At 37.8% G+C, this 21361-nt stretch overlaps 1 non-coding gene across 1 annotated transcript; it reads right to left on the reverse strand.

The window, feature by feature from the left end:
• Nucleotides 1-13038: 13038 nt before the first annotated feature.
• Nucleotides 13039-13142, reverse strand: LOC112762033 (small nucleolar RNA R71). The gene has a single exon (XR_003182394.1). It is a non-coding gene; the product is annotated as a small nucleolar RNA R71 (small nucleolar RNA).
• Between the last annotated feature and the right edge of the window lie 8219 nt (nt 13143-21361).

Here is a 21361-nt window from a genome sequence, read left to right on the forward strand (position 1 = left end):
TAAATTGGTCGAATAACTAGTTCAATGATTTAACAATATGATCGGAATCGAACCGATTTAAATAAATAAATATTAAAATTGTTTAAAATATTAATATAAATTTTTGGATATTCCAAAATAATAATTAAATATTAATAAATTTCAACATTATATATTCCTAGAATATCTAATTTGCACTAAAATATTTATATTCAACATAATTATTAATTAATATATATACAATGCTAACAATTTAAAATTAATAAATTTTAAGATTTTATATTCCTAATATATCTATTTTACACAATAAAATTTCACATTCAACATAATTACCAAATAAAAATTTACATTTAATACAATTAGCAATTACAAATTACATTTATTATACCTTTTAACCTAAAAAGAAATCTTAAATCATAATCTTACCCCCCCTCTCTCTCTCTCTCCATTTATTATACCCTTAAATCTTAAAAAATTCTTAAATCATAATAACCTGATTTTAGTCATTCTCTTTTTTCTCCTGTCAGCTATCACTCTCCTTTTTATCTCCTTTTTCATTTTTTTCACGTCGCCTCCAAGCTCTGCTTCCATTGTGCACGCACCCTGCTGCTTTAGCGCCATTGTTTTACTCTGATCTACAAACGTCGTTATAGCTGCAAACCATAGTTTAAGGGAGTAGTAGTAGATGAGAACAATTGAGACAGATCTGGACAGAAGCAAAGGCAGACGCGAACCAAGGCGAATCATTAAGAGACAGGCTGAGAAGAGAGCAGTGCAGTGAAGAGTAGGAATGCGGTAGGCAAATTTGTAATGTTAAATATGATCTAGGTGGTTTGTTTTGCTTCTATTTTGTTTGCTTTTTTTTTCTTTAAAGATGGTTTATTTGTTTTTTTGATCGGTGATGTTGTAATTCTTCTTTATAGTTTTGTAACCACTTACCTTGATTGGGTGGTAATTCTTGTAATCTATCCAACAAAAAAAAAAAAAAGAATATGTTGCATTTAGATATGATCTGTTAGAAAAATGAGGGTTTGGAAGATTTCAAATTGGAGTTTTTTTAGATTTGAACCCAAAAAATAGTATTGGGTTAACCGGCTTGACGATTTACCATCGATTTTGCCAATTTTTTTTTCTGATTTTTTGCAAACAAGTTTTATGTGTGAACTGAACCGGATAAAAAGCTGATTTTCAGTTAACCCGACTGAACCAGCCAATCCAGTTTGATTTTCAGAACATTGATCACAATAGTCAAATTCTATTTCAGATACACGAAAGTGAAAGATTTATATATGAGAATCCATATGACATTTTTTTCTTTCACAATATTATTTGAAAAATAGAAGGGTATAATCTGTAAAATGATAGATCCTCAAATATTACAGAGAGTGACCAGTATTTTGTACAAGTATCCTATATTAGTACTAGTGGCTTCATACAATTCGAGACGAAGTATGTCACTCATGAAGCATATATTTCAATATATTACAAAAGTCGATCACAAGAGTCTGATGTTAAGTTTGAACATTGATGAGTGGATATTTTATACGCTTTTTGGCATCATTTTCATATAGTTTTCATTATGTTTTGCTTAAGTTTTATTATGTTTTCATAGGTTTTAGTGCAAAATTCACATTTTTAGATTCTACTTTGAGTTTGTGTGTTTTATGGTGATTTCAGGTATTTTCTAGCTGAAATTGAGGAGCTTGAGCAAAAGTCTGATTCAGAGACAGAGAAAGGACTGCAGATGCTGTCAGGAACTTACCTTCATGCATTCAAAAGAGATTTTATGCAACTACATAAGTCCAAATGGCGCGCTCTTAATGGCTATGGAAAGCTAACATCTAGGGATTTTCAGAAATATATAATAGTTCATACTTCGCTTTGGAAATGAAGGCCTCAAACTGGCGTTCAACGCCAGCCACCTACCTTATTCCTGGCGTCCAACGCCCAAAAAGGATCAGCTGGCGTCCAATGCCCAAAAGGGAGTCCCAAGTCAGCGTTCAACACCTCTAAGGAGTCCTAGCACGTGGAGACACCCTTAGCTCAGCCCAAACACTCACCAAGTGGGCCCCATAAGTGAATTTTTGCACTATCAACCTAGTTTATCTTATTTCTGTAATCCTTAATTATTTGATTAGTATATATAAGAGAAGATTAACCTTGTTTAAGACCTTCTACCTGATCTTCTTCCTCCGCCATTCGAATTCATCACTTTTGTACAGTATGAGTCATTAACCTCCTAAGGTTAAGGTTAGGAGCTTTGCTGAGTTTCATGGATAAATAATATTACTGTTCTATTTCAATGCAAGTCTGATTCAATTCTCTTATGAATTATCATTCTTCATCTCATGAATTGAAGGTGACCCGTGACAATCACCCTTGTTCTACATGGGTTCCATGCGAGTCCTGACCCAGATAGCGTTGAATTAAAGCTAGAGATTGTATTGCGGATTCCAATAGAGTACCTGGGCAACTTTGGATGAGTGACATGAAATCCTATTGACCGAGGGTAAGTGATGTCTCTGTGGCGTTAAGGCTAGAGTCAGAGAAGAAACACTTTCTGATCCAGAAGATCTGCCTTGTCTGTGGCACCTTGAGTAGTGTAAAACCCAGTTAATTAATGACTAATTAACTCATAAATGAGAATTTATTCTAAAAAGACAAAAATGTGATTTTTATGACTTAATATGATATAAGAGATTGAAACGAGAATTTCGATACCAATTTTATAGAAATCAGTCCAAGATTGGACCGAACGGGCCAAACTGGGCCAATCGGACCATATTGGGCCCTTGGCCCAACATAACTAAACGTAAAATCCTAAATTTCAGCACTCTCTCTCCTCTCTAGACACTAAAACACGCTAAAAAGGGAAGCATAAGGGGGAAGAACACTCTCCAAGGTTCTAACCCTTGTTTGATCTTCAAACCACCATAACTTCTGATCCGGAGCTCTGATTGCCGTACCGTTTGCGGTCACGCGTTCACCGCGAAGAGCTCTATAAAATCCACTACTTTATTTTTGAGGTAAGCCATGATTTTATCTCAGTTTCTCTTCCCTTAATTTTAAATTTTTGGGTGAAAAGTGTTGAGATTTTAGGCTCTTTGATGTTATAGGACCCAACTCTCTTGAAGGAGAAGATTAATCTTGCCTCCTTGATCCTTGGGTGTGGTAAGATTCTCAACCCTAGCAAAATTTGTGGTTTATGATGTTTGGGTATTGAGATGTTATGTTTGGGTATGATAATTGTGGCTTAGGTAGTGTGTATGTGAATATTGGAGCTTGATTGAGATTTTGGAAAACTTGAAAAAGGGCTTTGGTGTGCTAAAAATCTGTTCTTAGAGGTGTTGAGACCTTGAGAGCTTGTGGAAAAGTGATTTGGAAGTGCTCCGGTTGAGCGGGAGAAATCGACTAAGGTATGGTCTCGGTTTTCTGTATCTAAAATGTAATGTGGTGTGAAAACTTAGGATAGAGGCCCTAAGATAGGCATTGAATTGTTGATGTTGTTGAATAGTTGAGATATATCATGTGGTCATATATGTGATTATGATTATTGATGCCTTGATGGTGTGATGCATGAGAAGAATGCATGTTGTGATATATGCTTGATGATTGATTGACGTTGAATTGTGGGTGAAACCATGTTGATGGTGAGTATGATATTGATTATGTGTAATGATGGTTGATTGAAAATGGTGTTGTTGGAAATTGGGATGAGGAGGAATGTATGACATGTTAATGTGTTTAAATTTTTGCCACTTGATTGAGATGGGTTAAAATGGTGGGATGGTGGTTGTATTTTTAATGGAAATGTTAATGTATGAGTTGAGGAGGCTTGGGGTTGAAATTGGTATGTTTTGGTTGATTTTGAAAAGGGTTGGAATTGGTTTGTTTTGAAAATGGCACTTTGTGGTTTTGTATGAAAATATGGTTTTTGGGCATACTTTGATGGGGGCATAACTTGAACTCCGGATCCCCGTTTTATGCCAACCTTGTTTAGAAATAAAATTGGATCCGGGATATTTATGTCATTTGAAGAACGGGTGAAAAATGATTTAAAATGGAGAAGTTATGCCTGTCGGAAGATTGGGGTTTGAAACTATGAAATTCTGCAGCTTTTAACTTAGTAAAATTTTTGGCAGAACACACCCTACACGTAGGCGTGACTAACGCGTACGCGTCATTTTCACAACCTACGCGTGCGCATGGCTGACGCGTACGCGTCGATGCGCTGCACCAATTGCCCAGCCTCATTCTCGAGAGTTGTGCGAGAATTGTGCTGGTTTTGTGCGTGGGGCACAAACGCACCCACGTGTACGCGTGGCTGACGCGTAGGCGTCACTTGGCTGTTTTCCTATCCACGCGTGCACGTGCACGTAGGCGACGCATACGCGTCGATGTACTTTGTGGCTTTCCACGCGTGCGCGTGGGCGACGCACACACGTAACCCTGTTTTCATCCCAAAGTTGATTTTTGAGTTTTAAAAGCCAAATTTCATACTTCTAAGCCTCCGATCTCACCCCTTATGTCTCAAATCATTATGATATGTCTAGCGATGGGAAAGGAGTTAGGGAATGTGGTAACTTGTGAATGAAAAAAGGGGAAGAACTAATGATCAATGTTGATCAAAGATAATTGTATGAGATACGAAGGATGGCGGTGGAAGTGCTTTATGTGCCATAAGCCGAAGGGCTGTATTTGTTAATACATTGGCTGGATATGGTATTGAATTATGAGCCAGATGGCTGAGTTATTGCCGTGTTACGATAGGACCATTATTGAATTATGGTTGAGTATGATTGCATATATGCGTATTGAATGAAATGTGAATGTTGCACTTCCACTATCTGAGACACGAGTTCCCTGGAAGGAAGCAGTGGCTAGCTCCCACGTGCTCCAGGTGGAGACTCGAGACTCTGCTGACCCTATGTTGTAAGTATGGCCAGACACTGTGAAAGTTCCGGATGAGCTCGCTCCCGTGAATATACACCAGTGAGGGTGTTGGATATAAATTATGAATTATGAATTATATTGAGTATAACTCGAGTTGGGGATGCACGACAGAGGGACAGTCCAATGGTTAGCTACCAGGACTTGTCGGGTTGTCTTTATAACCGACAGATGAGACTCATCAGCCATTAGGACAGGCATACATCATATGCATATTATGTGAATTGTTTGAGATTGCCTAATTGACTGCATATTACTTGCTAATTGTCTAAATGTCGTATCTGTTCCTATTTGGATATCTCTTATCTGATATAATTGTGTTTGCCATATTATACTCCTGCTGGTGGTTGGGAAGTCTGAGGAATTTGGAAAGGAAAGTATTAGTTAGATTGAAGATCTTTAGTCAGTTGCCATTTATGGTTTAGTCTGTTTATAAGCTTTGATTTATCTGTTGGAAGTTCTAGGATTGCCTTCGGCTTTCCCAAGACATTACATGTTAGATATGTGGGTACTGTTACCATACTGAGAACCTCCGGTTCTCACCCATGCGGATTTTGTGATTTTCAGATGCAGGACGTGAGGCTTCTCGCTGAAGCATGCTGGAGACTTCTGGATTAGCAAAGATCCTTGGTTCTCAGGACTCTATTTTGGTTTTATGTTTTCTCTTAGATACTTTTATCTCCACTAAATAATACAAACTGTGTTGACTCCTCTTAGAGGTGATTTTGGAGAATAGGTTTTGTATTTTTGTCCCTTTGGGTTTCCTTTGGGTTTCTTGCTTTATATATTTACATGTATATATTTCTATGCTCGGACCGGTTATCTTCGCAACTGGGTCTTGAGTTTTGATATTCATGTTTTGACACTCTTTTGTATACATATAATCTCGCGTTAGCTCGTTCCCTTAACTGTTACATTATGTTATCGATCGGAGTGTTGCGCTTTCGAGTTACGATTTTGTTTTATCCCTTTTTCTTCAAAGGCTCCTAGTTATAATCATTATTCACACTATTATACGTACTAAATTTTATTTTTTAGAGGTCGTAATACCTTGCCATCTCTAAATTATGACTTAAGCATAAGACTCTGTATGATAGAGTGTTACAAGTAGGATCGTGAAGGGGAGTGGATTGCTTAGAGCTTCATCTTCTGCTACAGTGAGAAGCCTAGAGGTGGCTTGATGAGAGGACATGAGTCACTTCAACATGGTGGATTGCTACAGTAGAAGAGGTTAACTTGATGAGAGCACATGAGTTAATCACTTACGGTTGCCATTGAAAGAATCAGAAAGTTATTGAAGAAGACAGTAAGAAAAGTTAATCCGGAAAGACAAAGCATCTCTGAAGCCTTAACCAGTCTCATACCATTGATTTCACACCTATCTAGTAACGTTTTATTTATTTATCTGGTTTATGCATTTTTTTGTGACAAACTATATTTTCGATCTGCCTAACTAAGATCTGCAAGATAACCACTGCTTGCTCAAACCAACAATCTCCGTGGGATCGACCCTCACTCACCTGAGGTATTACTTGGATGACCCGGTATACTTGCCGGTCTATTTGTGCAAAACATGCGGAGTTAGTTTTGTGCACCAAGCTTTTGGTGCCGTTGCCAGGAATTGTGCGAATTTGACAAACTACCGGATTATCTTATTGCTTAGATTAGGTACTTTTTTACTATTTTGATTGAGTCTTTTATTGTTTTTTGGTTTATTTCATCTATTCCATGAACGGAATAGGGGGGATACACGTTACACCATGATTTTGAATCAGAAGAGAGATCTCAAGAAATGACAGATCTATTCACTCTATCAATAACCGAGCCGGATCTGGTGTATCATAAGGGATTTGCCTTTTCTATTAATTTCTCCGGATTGGATCAAAAACAATTCTTGAGGGGGGTATTCAACACCAGGAATGAGTCGAAAAATAAATCTTTATTATTTCTACCTTCTCTTTTTTATGAAGAGAATGAATCTTTTTATCAAAGGCTCATAAAAAATGGGTCCGAACCTCTTGCGGGAATGATTTGGAAGATCCAAAACCAAAAATAGTGGTATTTGCTAGCAACAACATAATGGAGGCAGTTAATCAATATAGATTGATCCGAAATCTGATTCAAATCCAATATAGCAATTTTTCAAAAATCTTTGCTTTTCTTTATTATTATTTGTCTTGTATTTGAGTCTTTTGTTCTTGTTTCTTGTTTAAAGTTCGAACTTTATTGGTTTCTTTTTCAAAAACTTTCAAAAATAGTGTCCTTTGTTTGAGTCTAGTGTCAATTCTTAAGTTTGGTGTCCTTTGTGTGTTTATCTCTTCTTTAAAATTTTCGAATTTGTTCTTATTGTTCTTTCTTGGTATTCAAGTTGTTCTTGATTCTTTTCTTGTTTTGATCTTAAAACTTTTAAGTTTGGTGTCTTTTGGTGTTTGTTTTCTTAATTTTCGAAAAATTAGTACTCTTTGATCTAAAAATTTTAAGTTTGGTGTCTTTTAGTTGTTTTTCTGTTTCTTCATTAATTAAAAAAAATATATTTTTGATCTTTATTTCAACAAAAAATTTTTCGAAAATTCCAAAAAATTTTCAAGTTTTAACTTTAAATCATTATTTTATCTTATCTTAATTTCAAATTTCAAATTTTATCCTTTTAAATATTTTCAAATCTTTTCTTTTAATTTGAATATTTCCTATCTTATCTCTCCTTCAAAATTTTAAAATTCAAAGCTTTCTCAAATCTTTATCTTATCTTGGATTTATCTTTCTTTTAATTTCAAATTACTATCTTATCTTATCTTAATTTTAAATTTCAAATTCAAATCTTCACCATATCTTATCTTTTCAAACTTATTTTCAAATCTCAATCCTATCTTATCTTATTTCAAATTTTAAAATCAAATCTTTTTCAAAAATTAAATCTTGTTCAAATATTTTCAATTCTTATCTTATCTTGTTGACTTTCCCTTTTCAATTTTAAATTTTAAAATCTTTAAAATTAAATCTTTTTGAAATCTCTTATCTTATCTTATTTTCAAATATTTCTTAATTAGTTACATGTTTTATCTTATTCTCTCTTTATTCTCCTTTCTCTTTCTTCTTTTTCAAAACTTCCTAACTACTTTCTCTCTCTTCTTTTTTGAAAATTTCCTTTTCTCTTCCATCTCTATTTTCGAAAATATCTTCCCTTCTCTCTCTATTGATTTTTGAAAACTATCCTCATTAAAGGACATAGTCTTTTATTTTCTTCTTGATCTATCTCTCTCTAACAAAGGACCTCTATACTCTGACATAGAAAATCCTTTTCTTTTTCTCTTCTTGGATTCTTTTTTCTTGTTTATGAGTAGGAACAGAGATAAAGAATCTCTCTTTAATCTTGATCCTGAATGTGAGAGGACCCTAAGAAATCGTTTGCAAGAGGCTAAAGCACAATAGTCCGGAGGAAACCTCACTGAGCTTTTCGAACAAGAAGCTGAAAACATAGATATGGCAGCCGAGCCTAATAATGAAGGAGATGCAAGGAAGGTTCTTGGTGACTATACTGCACTAACTTCTGACTTCTATGGAAGAAGTATCTCCATACCTACCATTAGAGTAAACAAATTTGAGCTTAAGCCTTAATTAGTCTCTCTAATGCAATAGAATTGCAAGTTCCATGGACTTTCACTAGAAGATCCACATTAGTTCTTATCTGAATTCTTGCAAATTTGTGACACTGTTAAGACCAATAGAGTAGATCTTGAGGTCTACAGGCTTATATTTTTTCCTTTTGCTGTTAGAGACAGAGCTAGGATATAGTTAGATTCCCAACCTAAGAAAAGCCTAGACTCTTGGAAAAAGTTGGTCAATGCTTTCTTGGCCAAGTTCTTTCCACCTCAAAAGATGAGCAAGCTCAGGGTGGAAGTTCAAAACTTTAGACAAAAAGAGGGTGAATCTCTCTATAAAACTTGGGAAAGATACAAGCAACTCATCAGGAGGTGTCCTCCTGACATGCTCTCAAAGTGGACTATCCTAGGCATCTTCTATGATAGTCTATCTGAGATGTCCAAGATGTCCTTGGACTGTTCTGCTGGTGGATCACTCCACTTAAAGAAAATGTCTGCAGAGGCATAAGAACTCAATGAAATGGTTGCAAACAACCAATTTATGTACACTTCTGAGAGAAACCCTGTGAACAATGGGATAGTGATGAGTGAATAATTTATACGCTTTTTAGCATTGTTTTTAGGTAGTTTTTAGTATATAATTATTAGTTTTTAAATAAAAATCACATTTCTGGACTTTACTATGAGTTTGTGTGTTTTTCTATGATTTCAGGTATTTTCTGGCTGAAATTGAGGGACCTGAGCAAAAATCTTATTCAGAGGCTGAAAAAGAACTGCAGATGCTGTTGGATTCTGACCTCCCTGCACTCGAAGTGGATTTTCTGGAGCTACAAAAGCCCAATTGGTGCACTCTTAATTGCGTTGGAAATTAGACATCCTAGGCTTTCCAGCAATATATAATAGTTCATACTTTGCCCGAGATTTGATGGCCCAACTCAGCGTTCCAAGTCAGCCTAAAATTTCTGGCGTAAAACGCCCAAACTGGCACCAGAATTGGAGTTAAACGCCCAAACTGGCACCAAAGCTGGCATTTAACTCCAGGAACAACCTATGCACGAAAAATCTTCAATGCTCAGCCCAAGCACATACCAAGTGGGCTCCGAAAGTGGATTCTGCATCATTTACTTATTTCTGTAAACCCTAGGCCACTAGTTCATTATAAATAGGACCTTTTACTATTGTATTTTCATCTTTGGATCATCTTTTGATCTTTTGATCACCTTTTAGAGAGCTTCATTTCATATTTGGGGAGGCTGGCCATTCGGCCATGCCTAGACCTTGTTCTTATGTATTTTCAACGGTGGAGTTTCTACACCCCATAGATTAAGGTGTGGAGCTCTGCTGTTCTTCATGAATTAATGCAATTACTACTGTTTTTCTATTCAATTCACGCTTACTTCTTCTCTAAGATATTTACTCGCACTTCAACCTGATGAATGAGATGACCCGTGACACTCATCATCATTCTCACTTATGAACGTGTGTCTGACAACCACTTCCGTTCTATCTGCAATAGCTTGAGTGTGTATCTCTTAGCCTCCTGGTTCACGACACATGGTTTCCTCTCCTAACAACAGAGCCTTCCATTCCGTGAGATCAAAGTCTTCGTGGTATAGACTAGAATCAATTGGCAGCATTCTTGAGATCTGAAAAGTCTAAACCTTGTCTGTGGTATTCCGAGTAGGATCTGGGATGGGATGACTGTGACGAGTTTCAAACTCATGACTGTTGGGCGCAGTGACAGTGTGCAAAAGGATCATTGGATCTTATTCTAACACAAGTGAGAACCGACAGATGATTAGCCCTACGCAACCCGTAGCCGGACCATTTTCACTGAGAGGACAGACGGTAGCCATTGACAACAGTGATCCCCCAACATACAGCTTGCCATGGAAAGGAGTATGAATGATTGGATGAAGGCAGTAGGAAAGCAGATGTTCAGAAGCAACAAAGCATCTCCATACGCTTATATGAAATCCCACTAATGAATTACATAAGTATTTCTATCTTATTTTCTGTTTTAATTATCAAAACCTCAAAACCATTTGAATTCGCCTGACTGAGATTTACAAGGATGACCATAGCTTGCTTCAAGCCGACAATCTCCGTGGGATCAACCCTTACTCACGTAAGGTATTACTTGGACGACCCAGTGCACTTGCTGGTTAGTTGTACGGAGTTGTGAAAAGTGTGATCACAATTTTCCACACCAAGTTTTTGGCGCCGTTGTCGGGGATTGTTCGAGTTTGGACAACTGACGGTTCATCTTGTTCCTCAGATTAGGTAATTTTATTTTAATTTTAAGCTTTTTGTTTTTATTCTTCTTATTTTCGAAAAATTTGCAAAAAAAAAATTAAATTATTCTATGTCTTCAGAATTTTTAAGAATGAATTCTAGAGTTTCAGATGGTGCTTTTATCATCACAGAAGCTAATTGAATCCCATCAAATTGGCTATTGTATGTAATGTCCTGCTGAAGCTTGGCCAGCCATGTCTAATCTTTTTAGACTGAAACTTTAGACTAACATTGCATGATTCCTGGAATTCTTATTAAAAAATTTTGAAATCCTTATTTTTTTTTTCTAAAATAATTTTCAAAAAATCCAAAAAAATTTATAAAACCATAAAAACAAAAAAATTTATGTTTCTTGAGTCTAATGTCAAATTTTAAGTTTGGTGTCAATTGCATTTTTTGAATTTTCTTTTTATTTTTCGAAAAATACATGCATTGAGTCCTTCATAATCTTCAAGTTGTCTTGATGATTTTCCTTGCTCTGATCTTTAAATTCTCTTGTTTTATGTCTTTTCTTGTTTCTCATGTGCATTCTCAAATTGTTAGTGTCTCTAGTATGAAAATTTCTAAGTTTGGTATCTTGCATATCTTTCTTTTCTTAAAAATTTTCAAAAATATGTTCTTGACATTCATCATGATCCTCATAGTGTTCTTGCATGCATTCCTTGTTTTAATCTTAGTTTTTCATGTTTAATTTCATTCTATTGTTTTTCTCTCTCATCATTAAAAATTCAAATTTTTTTTTTCAAAATTATGTCTTTTCAAGTCAATAATACAGAGAATTGAAGATTCAGAACATACAGCAGAGGAATCACAGGGAAAAAGCTGGGCGTTCAAAACGCCCAGTGAAGAAGGAATTCTGGCGTTTAAACGCCAACCAGGGTACCTGGCTGGGCGTTTAACGCCCAAGGAGGTAGCCAAATGGGCATTAAACGCCAGAATGGATACCATTCTAGACGTTTAACGCCAGGACAACACAAGGGAGGTAAGTTAGTTTTTAATTCAAATCTTTTTCAAATCTTCATAATTTTTCAAAATCAAATCCTTTTTCAAATCATATCTTTTTCAAAATCAAATCTTTTTAAAATTTTTCTCTCACTATTTTCAAAAATCCTGGCTACCAATTAATGATTTAATTCAAAAATTTCAAGTTTGTTACTTCCTTGTTAAGAAAGGTTCAACATTTGAATTTTAGAATCATATATTTTAAATTCCTTGTTAGTCAAAGTCATCAATTTTTAAAAAATCAAATCTTTTCAAATTGTTTTTCAATCATATCTTTTTTAAATCATATCTTTTTCAAATCACATCTTTTTAAAATTCCAAGTTCAAAATCTCTTTCTAATTTCTTATCTTTTCAAAAATTATTATTTCTTATCTTTTTTATAACCATTTTTCAAAAACCATCAACCACTTTTTTTCAAAATTCTTTTTAATTATTTTAGATTTTTATTTAATTTAAAAACTTTCGAAAATTTTTCCCCCTCCTCACCTTCTTCTATTTAAGGACTAACACTCCTCCTCAATTAGCAATTCGGACTCTCTCTCCTTCTTCATATGTTCGAATTCTTATCTACCTACCTCATCCCTCTATTCCTATTTTCTCTGATACCTCAAGGAATCTCTATACTGTGACATAGAGGATTTCATACTTTTTTGTTCTCTTCTCTTTCATATGAGCAGGAACAAGGATAAAGACATTCTTGTTGAAGATGATCCTGAACCTGAAAGGAACTTGAAGAGGAAGCTAAGAGAAGCCAAAGCACAACTCTCTGGAGAGGACCTAACAGAAATTTTTGAAAAAGAAGAAGACATAGCAGCCGAAAATAACAACAATGCCAACAATGCAAGGAGGATACTTGGTGACTTCATTGCATCCTCTTCTGACTTCTGTGGAAGGAGCATCTCAATTCCTGCAATTGGAGCAAACAACTTTGAGCTTAAGCCTCAATTGGTTCCTCTAATGCAGCAGAATTGCAAGTATCATGGACTTCTATTGGAAGATTCTCATCAGTTTTTAGCTGAATTCTTGCAAATCTGTGACACTGTTAAGACCCATGGGGTTGACCCTGAGGTCTACAGACTTATGCTTTTCCCCTTTGCTGTAAGAGACAGAGCTAGGACATGGTTGGACTCACAACCCAAAGAAAGCCTGAACTCTTGGGAAAAGCTGGTCAATGCCTTCTTGGCAAAGTTCTTTTCACCTCAAAAATTGAGTAAGCTTAGAGTGGAAGTCCAGACCTTCAGACAGAAGAAAGGCGAATCCCTCTATGAAGCTTGGGAAAGATACAAGCAATTGATCAGAAGGTGTCCTTCTGGCATGCTTTCAGAATGGAGCATCATATGCATATTCTATGATGGTCTGTCTAAACTGTCCAAGATGTCATTGGACAACTCTGCTGGTGGATCTCTTCATTTGAAGAAGACACCTGAAGAAGCCCAGGAACTCATTGAAATGGTTGCAAATAACCAGTTCATGTACACTTCTGAAAGAAATCCTGTGAACAATGGGACAACTCAGAAGAAAGGAGTTCTTGAGATTGATACTCTGAATGCCATATTGGCTTAGAACAAAATATTAACTCAGCAAGTCAATATGATTTCTCAGAGTCTGACTGGAATGCAAGCTGCATCCAGCAGTAATAAAGAAGCATCTTCTGAAGAAGAAGCTTATGATCCTGAGAACCCTGCAATGGAAGAGGTGAATTACATGGGAGAACCCTATGGAAACACCTATAATCCTTCATGGAGAAATCATCCAAATCTCTCATGGAAGGACCAACAGAAGCCTTAACAAGGCTTCAACAACAATAATGGTAGAAGAAATAGGTTTAGCAATAGCAAACCTTTTCCATCATCTTCTCAGCAACAAACAGAGAACTCTGAGCAGAGTCATTCTGGCCTAGCTACCATAGTCTTTGATCTATCTAAGACCACACTAAGTTTTATGAATGAAACAAGATCCTCCATTAGAAATTTGGAGGCACAATTGGGTCAGCTGAATAAGAGAATTACTGAAACTCCTCCTACCACTCTCCCAAGTAATACAGAAGAAAATTCCAAGAGAGAGTGCAAGGCCATAACCATGACTAACATGGCCGAACCTGGAGAGAGAAAGGAGGACGTGATTCCCAGTGAGAAAAACCTCATGGGATGTCCTCTGAACGAAAAGAAGTTTCCATTTGAGGAACCAAGGGAATCTGAGGATCATATAGAGACTATAGAGATTCCATTGAACCTACTTCTGCCATTCATGAGCTTTGATGAGTATTCTTCCTCTGAAGAGGATGAAGATATTACTGAAGAGCAAGTTGCTAAGTACCTTGGAGCAATCATGAAGCTGAATGCCAAGTTATTTGGTAATGAGACTTGGGAGGATGAACCCCCCTTGCTCACCAATGAACTGAATGACTTGATTAAGCAGACATTACCCCAGAAGAAATCGGATCCTGAAAAATTCTTAATACCCTGTACCATAGGTACCATGACCTTTGAGAAGGCTCTGTGTGACCTAGGGTCAAGTATAAACCTCATGCCCCTCTCTATAATGGAGAAACTAGGGATCCTTGAGGTGCAAGCTGCAAGAATCTCACTAGAGATGGCAGACAATTCAAGGAAACAGGCTTATGGACTTGTAGAGGATGTCTTGGTAAAGGTTGAAGGCCTTTACATCCCTGCTGACTTCATAATCCTGGACACTGGGAAGAATAAGGATGAATCCATCATCCTTGGCAGACCCTTCCTAACCACAGCAAAAGCTGTGATTGATGTTGACAGAGGAGAGTTGGTCCTTCAAGTGAATGAGGACTACCTTGTGTTTAAAGCTAAAGAATCTCCTTCTATACACATGGAGAAAAGGCATGACAAGCTTCTCTCAATGCAAAGTCAAACAGAGCCCCCACATTCAAACTCTAAGTTTGGTGTTGGGAGGCCATCATCATGCTCTGAGTACCTGTGAGGCTCCATGAGAGCCCACTGTCAAGCTATTGACATTAAAGAAGCGCTTGTTGGGAGGAAACCCAATTTTTACTTATCTATGTTAAATTTTTATTGTTATTTTATGTTTTTCTTAGGTTGATGATCATGTGGATTCACAAAAACAACTGCAAAAATCAAAGCAAAATAAAAAATAGCATTAAAAATAGCACACCCTGGAGGAGGAGCTTACTGGCGTTGAAACGCCAGTAAGGGTAGCAGAATGGGCGTTAAACGCCCAGTCTGGCATCATTCTGGGCGTTTAATGCCAGAAAAGGGCACCAGACTGGCGTTTAATGCCAGAAAAGGGTACCAGACTAGCGTTTAACGCCAGAAAAGGGCATCAAGCTGGCGTTTAACGCTAGAAAGGGAAGAAAAGCTGGCGTTAAACGCCAGGATTGGCACTCAAAGTGGCGTTTACACGCCAAAATGGTGTAGGGATGAAAAATCCTTGACACCTCAGGATCTGTGGACCCCACAGGATCCCCACCTACCTTAACTTTCTCTCTCTCTTCTTCACACCTTCCCATAACACCCTTCCCCAAATACCCCTCACCAATCACCTCCATTTCTCTTCCCCATCACCTCTTCACTAATCACCTCCACCACTCTTCCTAATAATACCCACAATTCAAATTCAAATAATTTCTCTCCCAAACCCAACCCCTCATACACCAATCCTACCCCTCTCTCCAATCCTATATAAACCCCTCACCCTCCTTCATTTTCACACATCATAAACACTTCCCCCCTTGGCCGGACTACTCACACCTCTCCATCTCATCCATTTTCTTCTTCTTCTACTCCCTTCTTTCTTCTTTTGCTCGAGGATGAGCAAACCTTCTAAGTTTGGTGTGGTAAAAGCGTTACTTTTTGTTTTTCCATAACCATTTATGGCACCTAAGGCCGGAAAAACCTCTAGAAAGGAGAAAGAGAAGGCAAAAGCTTCCACCTTCGAGTCATGGGAGATGGAGAGATTCATCTCAAAGGTCCATCAAGACTACTTCTATGAAGTTGTGGCCAAGAAGAAGGTGATCCCTGAGGTCCCTTTCATTCTCAAAAGGAATGAGTATCCGGAGATCCGATATGAGATTCGAAAAAGAGGTTGGGAAGTTCTCACCAACCCCATTCAATAAGTCAGAATCTTAATGGTTCAAGAGTTCGATGCTAATACATGGGTCACCAAAAACCATGATCAAAGTGTGAACCCGAACCCAAATAATTGGCATACAATGGTTCGGGGAAAATACTTAGATTTCAGTCCAAAAAATGTAAGGTTGGAATTCAACCTGCCAATGATGCAAGGAGATGCATGTCCCTACACTAGAAGGGTCAACTTTGATCAAAGGTTGGACCAAGTGTTCATGGACATATGTGTGGAAGGAGCTCAGTGAAAAAGAGACTCCAAAGGCAAGTCGGTTCAATTGAGAAGGCATGACCTTAAACCCATGGCTAGGAAATGGTTGGAGTTCATCCAACGCTCTATCATTCCTACTAGCAACCGGTCTGAAGTTACAATAGACCGGGATATCATGATCCATAGTATCATGAATGGAGAGGAAGTAGAAGTTTATGAGGTCATATCTCTAGAACTCTACAAAGTGGCTGACAAAACCTCCACTTTGGCAAGGTTAGCCTTTTCTCATCTCATCTGTCACCTATGAAATTTAGCTGGAGTTGTCATAGAAGAAGACATCCTCATTGAAGAGGACAAGCCCATCACTAAAAAGAGGATGGAGCAAATAAGAGAGCCTACTTATGGACCTCAACAAGAGCATGAGGAAGTCCCTCATCAAGAAATTCCGGAGATGCCTCAAGGGATGCATTTTCCTCCACACAACTATTGGGAGCAAATCAACACCTCCTTAGGAGATTTGAGTTCCAATATGGAGCAACTAAAAATGGAGCACCAAGAGCACTCCATTATTCTCCATAAAATTAGAGAGGATCAAATAGCCATGAGAGAAGAGCAACAAAGGCAAGGAAGAGAAATAGAGAAGCTCAAGCGTTCCATTGGATCTTCAAGAGGAAGAACTAGCCGCCATTACTAAGGTGGACCCGTTCTTTGATTTCCTTGTCTTACTTTCTGTTCTTTTGATTTTTATGCTTTATGTGCTATCTATGTTTGGATCTTCATTACATGATCATTAGTGTTTAGTGTCTATGCTTTAAAGTTATGAATGTCCTATGAATCCTTCACCTCTCTTAAATAAAAAAAATGTTTTCTGAAAAAGAAAAAGAAGCACATGAATTTTGAATTTTAAAATAGTTTAATTATTTTGATGTGGTGGCAATACCTTTTATTTTCTGAATGAATGTTTGAAAAGTGCATATTTTTGAATTTGTTGTTTATGAATGTTAAAATTGTTGGCTCTTGAAAGAATGATGAAAAAGGAGAAATGTTATTTGATAATCTAAAAAACCATATAATTGATTCTTGAAGCAAGAAAAAGCAGTGAAAAGCTTGCAGAAAAAAATGCAAAAAAAAAAAGAAATTATAAAGAAAAAGAAAAAGCAAGCAGAAAAAGCCAATAGCCCTTTAAACCAAAAGGCAAGGGTAAAATAAAAAAGGATCCAAGGCTTTGAGCATTAATGGATAGGAGGGCCTAAAGGAATAAAATCCTGGCCTAAGCGGCTAAACCAAGCTGTCCCTAACCATGTGCTTGTGGCGTGAAGGTGTTAAGTGAAAAGCTTGAGACTGAGCGGTTAAAGTCGTGGTCCAAACCAAAAAAAGAGTGTGCTTAAGAGCTCTGGACACCTCTAACTGGGGACTCTAGCAAAGCTGAGCCACAAACTGAAAAGGTTCACCCAGTTATGTGTCTGTGGCATTTATGTATCTGGTGGTAATACTGGAAAACAAAATGCTTAGGGTCACGGCCAAGACTCATAGAGTAACTGTGTTCAAGAATCAACATACTAAACTAGGAGAATCAATAACACTATCTGAATTCTGAGTTCCTATAAATGTCAATCATTCTGAACTTCAAAGGATAAAGTAAGATGTCAAAACTGTTCAGAAGCAAAAAGCTAATAGCCCCGCTCATCTAATTAAGACTGATCTTCATAGATGTTTTCGGAATTTATTGTATATTCTCTTCTTTTTATCCTATTTTGTTTTTAGTTACTTGGGGACAAGCAATAATTTAAGTTTGGTGTTGTGATGAGCGGATAATTTATACGCTTTTTAGCATTATTTTTAGGTAGTTTTTAGTATGATTTAGTTAGTTTTTAGTATATAATTATTAGTTTTTAAATAAAAATCATATTTCTGGACTTTACTATGAGTTTGTGTATTTTTCTGTGATTTCAGGTATTTTCTGGCTGAAATTGAGGGACCTGAGCAAAAATCTGATTCAGAGGCTGAAAAAGAACCGCTGATGCTGTTGGATTCTGACCTCCCTACACTCGAAGTAGATTTTATGGAGCTACAAAAGCCCAATTGATGTGCTCTTAATTGCGTTGGAAAGTAGACATTCTGGGCTTTCCATAAATATATAATAGTTCATACTTTGTCCGATATTTGATGGCCCAAACTGACGTTCAAATTTAGCCTAAAATTTTTGGCGTAAAACGCCCAAACTGGCACCAGAATTGGAGTTAAACGCCCAAACTGGCACCAAAGCTGGCATTTAACTCCAGAAATAGCCTATGCACAAAAAAGCTTCAATGCTCAGCCCAAGCACACACCAAGTGGGCCCCGGAAGTGGATTCTGCATCATTTACTTATTTCTGTAAACCCTAGGCCATTAGTTCATTATAAATAGAACCTTTTACTATTATATTTTCATCTTTGGATCATCTTTTGATCTTTTGATCACCTTTTAGAGAGCTTCATTTCATATTTGGGGAGGCTGGCCATTTGGCCATGCCTAGACCTTATTCTTATGTATTTTCAATGATGGAGTTTCTACACCCCATAGATTAAGGTGTGGAGCTCTGCTGTTCTTCATGAATTAATACAATTACTACTGTTTTTCTATTCAATTCACGCCTACTTCTTCTCTAAGATGTTCACTCGCACTTTAACCTGATGAATGAGATGACCCGTGACACTCATCATCATTCTAACTTATGAACGTGTGCCTGACAACCACTTCCGTTCTATCTGCAATAGCTTGAGTGTGTATCTCTTAGCCTCCTGGTTCACGATGCATGGTTGCCTCTCCTGACAACAGAGCCTTCCATTTCGTGAGATCAGAGCCTTCGTGGTATAGGCTAGAATCAATTGGCAGCATTCTTGAGATCCGAAAAGTCTAAACATTGTCTGTGGTATTCCGAGTAGGATCTGGGATGGGATGACTGTGATGAGCTTCAAACTCATGACTGTTGGGCGCAGTGACAGTGCACAAAAGGATCATTGGATCTTATTCCAACACAAGTGAGAACCGACAGATGATTAGCCCTACGCAACCCGTAGCTGGACCATTTTCACTGAGAGGACGGACGGTAGCCATTGACAATGGTGATCCCCCAACATACAGCTTGCCATAGAAATGAGTATGAATGATTGGATGAAGGCAATAGGAAAGCAGAGGTTCAGAAACAACAAAGCATCTCCATACGCTTATCTGAAATCCCACCAATGAATTACATAAGTATTTCTATCTTATTTTCTGTTTTAATTATATTTTAATTATCAAAAGCTCAAAACCATTTGAATTCGCCTGACTGAGATTTACAAGGATGACCATAGCTTGCTTCAAGCCGACAATCTCCGTGGGATCGACCCTTACTCACGTAAGGTATTACTTGGACGACCCAGTACACTTGCTAGTTAGTTGTGCGGAGTTGTGAAAAGTGTGATCACAATTTCACACACCAGATAGCTCAGAAGAAAGGAGTTCTAGAGGTTGACACTCTGAATGCCATATTGGCTCAGAACAAGATCTTGACTCAACAGGTTAATATGATCTCTCAGTATTTGACTAGAATGTAAGCTACAGCTGGCAGTACTCAAGACACCTCCTATGAAGGAGATGCTTATGATCCAGATTAACCTTCAATGGAGGAGATGAATTACATGGGAGAATCCTATGGAAATACTTACAACTCCTCATGGAGAAATCATCCTAATTTCTCATGGAAGGATCAACAGAAGCCTCAGCAAGGCTTCAACAATAATCAAGGTAGAAGAACCTAGAATAGGTTCAACACCAGACCATCATTCCCATCTTCTCAGCAACAGATGGAGACTTCTAAGCAGAGTCTTTCTGACTTAGCAACCATAGTCTCTGAATTCTCTAAGACCACTCACAGTTTCATAACAGAAACTAGGTCCTCTATCAGAAATCTGGAGGTACAAGTTGGTCAACTGAGTAAGAGAATCCCTCAGACTCCTCCTAACACTCTTCCTAGTAACACTGAAGTAAACCCAAGAGAGGAGTGCAAGGCCATCACTGTAAAAGCTGAGGCTGAATCTGAAGGGGATACTCTGGCATTGAACGCTAGTAAGGAAGACCTTACTGGGCGTTCAACGCCCAAAATGGCACACAAGCTGGCGTTGAACGCCAGTAAGGAGGTCCTTACTGGGAGTTCAATGCCCTAAAAGCCACCATCACTGGCGTTGAACGCTAGTAAAGAAGTCCTTACTGGGCGGTCAACGCCCAAAAATCTACTATCACAGGCGTTGAACGCCAGTAAGGAGGTCCTTACTAGGCATTCAACGCCCAAGGCAGCATAAAAGCTGGCGTTGAACGCCAGCATAGGGACGCAAGTTGGGCGTTCAACGCCCAAAGAAACATAAGTCCTGGCATTGAATGCTACAATAGGGGTAGTTGGCAACCCTAAGCCTACTGAGAACTCCCCTATTGAAGAACTGATAACACCCTAGGTTCATGATGAGCCCATTGAAGTTCCCTTGAATGCTTGGTTAAAGATCATAAAATCTAAAGAGTACTCTTCCTCTGATGAGGAAGAAAAAACTAGGGAAGAGCAAGTTGCTTGGTACCTAGGACTTCTGATGAAGCTGAATGAAAAGTTATTTGGCATAGAGATATTGGAGGAAGAACCTTCAGTGCTCACCAAGGAACTCAATGCCTTGGTTCAGCAAAAGTTACCTCAAAAGCTGCCGGATCCCGGACGCTTCTTCCTTCTACCATAGGCACCATTACCTTTGATAAGGCTCTGTGTGACCTAGGGTCAAGTATAAATCTCATGCCACTCTCTGTAATAGAAAGACTGGGAATCTTTGAGGTATAAGCTTCAAGAATCTCACTAGAGATGGCAGTCAAGTCAATGAAGAAGGCATATGGTGTGGTAGAGGATGTCTTAGTTAAGGTTGAGAACCTTTACATCCCTACAGATTTTATAATCTTGGACACTGGGGAGGAAGAAGATGAATCCATCGTCCTTGGAAGACCTTTCCTAGCCACTGCCAATGCCGTCATTGATGTAGCAAAGGAAAAACTGATTTTACAGTTATGGGAGGACCACATCTTGTTCAAGATGCCTAACCCTAACTCTCCCTCTAATAGAAAAGAGACAGTTGCGTAACACTCAGTATTCCAACTCTCACTCTGATTGAAAAGAGACAGTTGTGCAACACTCAGTATTCCAACCCTCTCTCT

The sequence above is a fragment of the Arachis hypogaea genome, chromosome 16, assembly GCF_003086295.3.
Source record: "Arachis hypogaea cultivar Tifrunner chromosome 16, arahy.Tifrunner.gnm2.J5K5, whole genome shotgun sequence".
Taxonomy (NCBI): domain Eukaryota; kingdom Viridiplantae; phylum Streptophyta; class Magnoliopsida; order Fabales; family Fabaceae; genus Arachis; species Arachis hypogaea.